The following is a 3,305-nucleotide window of genomic DNA, read 5'->3' as shown; positions in this document are numbered from 1 at the left end:
CATGATCTCACAGTTCATGGGTTCAAGCCCTGTGTCAGGCTCTCTGCTGACAGCTGAGAGCCTAGAGCCTGCTTCAGATTCTGTTCCTCTATCTCTGCCCCTCTCCTGCTCATGCTCTGTCTCTCAAAAATAAATAGACATTAAACAATTTTTAGAATATTTATAATTGAAAATTCTTGTTTTGCCCTTTGTAAGTAATGTAAATCTTCCAAACTCTTGCCAATTTTACAACCTAGTAATGTCCTTCTTAAAGTCCTGGGAAACATCTCTTTGAAATATAATTATCAAAAGAGGTTAGACCCCTGTCTCTCAGTTTCTGAAGGAGGATACAGAGTATAACTCAACGGGTGCCAAACAGCAAACTCAGATGGTCTAATTGCACAGAAAACTATTAGCAAACTCAGAATAATTTAGTGTGCCCACCATATCCTACTGATTAACTTCTCCTAGTACATTTACTTTTTGATTAACATCCTCCAGCTTTTTCACCAACTCACTCCAGTGCTTAAAAATACTTCTGTTTTTTGTTTGTTTGTTTGTTTCAGTGGAGTTGAATTTAGACTCTCTCCCCTATTTCAATAATCTTGAAGAAATTCTTCCTTGCTTGTTTAATACTGTTCAGTAGAATTTTTGTTTTGACACCTGTGACCACAATATTCTAATGAACCTAAGAAAAATCACTGGCTTTCAATTGTTCAGCTTTTTTCTTGCTGTGAAGGCAGAACTGATGACTTGCAAACTTTTCACATGTTGGACTAGAAAGATGAAGTCTAGACAGACTAATCCTTAATTGTAAACTTCTGAGCAACAAGAAACTAAGGGAATGATTTGTGTGTCTTTCTTTTTTTTTTTTTAAGGTTTATTCATTTTTCAGAGACAGAGAGAGAGACAGAGCTTGAGGTGGGGAGGGGCAGAGAGAGAGGTGCAGACACAGAACCTGAAGCAGGCTCCAGGCTCTGAGCTGTCAGCACAGAGCCTGACGCAGGGCTCACACTCACAGACCGTGAGATCATGACCTGAGCTGAAGTCGGACACTGAACTGACTGAGCCACCCAGGTGCCCCTTTTTGTGTGTCTTTCTTAAGGGGTAGTCTGAATATATTCAAGTAGTAATAATGACCACAAGAGATTCTAGGAAATGTATTTGGGTCCTGGAATTTTCTAGATCATCCCCTGTTAAAGCCCAATAGATTTTGCACTAATATAACAAATGGCGAGTGACTATAACTTAAGGGTATTGTTATTATTATTATTATTTTGGAAGATAAAGATTTGTTTTATTGAATAACAGATCTGTGTTATTGTTAAGGCCACTATGTACGACACAAAGTTTTATCTCTTGGTCTCTTTCTCCTTGGACAGAGTCTTGATGATTTCCTCCTTCTTGTCCTGGAACTGCTCTTCACAGCACTTGTGTGCTATGATATTCCTTGGTCATAGATCTGAGGGCCTCAGCCTGTCAGCCAGAAGCTTCTTGTGAACCTTGTCTGCCTTCAACTTGTGGATGTGTTCCATGAGCATCTGCTTGTTTTTGAACACATCACCTTTCACTTTCCAGTACAGGCTGTGATACACGTGTGGTCAGTCTTAGATTCACAGTATCTTCTGAGCAGCCAGTACAGAATTCTCGTCCTCCTCATCCAGCTTAACTTCTCAGGCATTTGAACACTGGCAGTATGTTTTCTCTTACCAATGCCATTATGCTTGCCCTTCCTGCTGGCCAAAGTGTTTTTCTGGTACCAAGCCTGGGAATGGACGGGCACAGGCTTCACAGTGATCAGCCCATCTTTAATCAGTTTCCAGATCTGCTGATGGGAGTTGGCATTGATGATTTCGTTGGTCTCATTGGGGTTGAACCAGACCTTCTTTTAGCCACAGCAGAGGACACTGGAGGCAAGCCTCTTCTGAAGCCCAAGCATACTCATGGCTGTGGCCACAGCATTGAAAGGCAAGAATATTAGTATAAATTTGACCTAATTTGTATCTTTAGGTTAATGAAACCCATGCAATGTTGACACTTTTAGCTTATATTTTCTAGCATTCTATCAAACAGAGCATAAGGGTCAGGTCTTGTTGCCTTAGCTATCCACTTACATGTCTTAAATAAGTTAACTGGATTAACTAGGTCACAGTTTACAGTTCCCTAGTGTTTATAACTTTTATTAAAACATGAAGATATCCTGAAATATGAATTTCTGGAAATTACTATAGATTACAAGCAAAACTTTAATAATAAGATTAACACTGACAATTCAAATTACACTCATTTCATTAATCATGTTGGCCTCAAATTCTATTTCATAATAATATAATTTTTGTTGTCTCACTAATTATATCATAAACTGTATATTTGAATTTAACAGGTATTTCTGTAATTTAGTTCAACGAATAAGAATATCAGTATCACATGAAAAATTATATATTTAACATGTTTTAGTATTTATTTATATAAAGAGCTCTATATTAGTTAAAATTGAAGTTTAAGTGTTTTCTAAATTTATCTATAAATTTAAAGGACATTTTAGAAACTTTATTTGGCCCACTTTAAAATGCATGCGTTCTTTTTGGTGGAATGGTAAATCACGTTTGTTTGGCATTTTTAGATGGTTTGACCATATTTAAAAGGGATATGGCATGAATAATCATCTGTATTAATGTATTATATATTAAAATATAATTTATATTAATCTTGTAGATTTTATAAGTATATATTACATATAATTTTATATCTATATATTATATAGATATATAGTCATCCATTTAGCAGAATTTTCTAAGTAGTCTCTAATGCAACTATAAGCTAACAACATAAAATATGTGTAATTTAGTAAGTAAAGGCAACATATTCACCCTCAGTCCAGAATGATTATAATAGGAAGATCTTTGTCTTTGATTTATTGATCTGTGCAGTTTGAACAATTTCATGTTAACATCAACAAATTCTGGCCCTGAAAATTAGCTGAAAAAGAATTAGATAATCATGACAGAATCTTGATATGCATGTTTCCATTGGGACTAAACCAGATAGTAATATAACAAAATTCTACTGTCAATATCAGATTTTCTTTACAGCCCTTGATGTCTTTGACCAATAAGGAAATACGTATTTAAATAAACTTGTGCCTCAATCATATTTTGGGGGTTAAGTGGTAAAGTAATTTCTAAACATTTTACAGATATGACTAAATTACAGAGAAATTTTTTTGAAATCCTATGCTCCATATCACTTGTTAATGGAGCTAATTTCTGCATCTTTGTGATACTATTACAACCGTCTCCCTATCTTTCATAGGAATTGTGCTTTTA

At 35.4% G+C, this 3,305-nt stretch overlaps 1 pseudogene; it reads right to left on the bottom strand.

The window, feature by feature from the left end:
* Nucleotides 1-1,331: 1,331 nt before the first annotated feature.
* LOC124512877 (60S ribosomal protein L19-like) lies at nt 1,332-1,924 on the bottom strand (annotated as a pseudogene).
* Between the last annotated feature and the right edge of the window lie 1,381 nt (nt 1,925-3,305).

This window comes from Lynx rufus, unplaced genomic scaffold (genome assembly GCF_022079265.1).
Source record: "Lynx rufus isolate CCGP_SWC_20201006 ecotype Redwood Valley unplaced genomic scaffold, mLynRuf1.p SCAF_1, whole genome shotgun sequence".
In the NCBI taxonomy this organism is placed as follows: domain Eukaryota; kingdom Metazoa; phylum Chordata; class Mammalia; order Carnivora; family Felidae; genus Lynx; species Lynx rufus.
The sequence above is the reverse complement of the archived record's forward strand: the minus strand, read 5'-3'. Positions and strand labels throughout refer to the sequence as shown.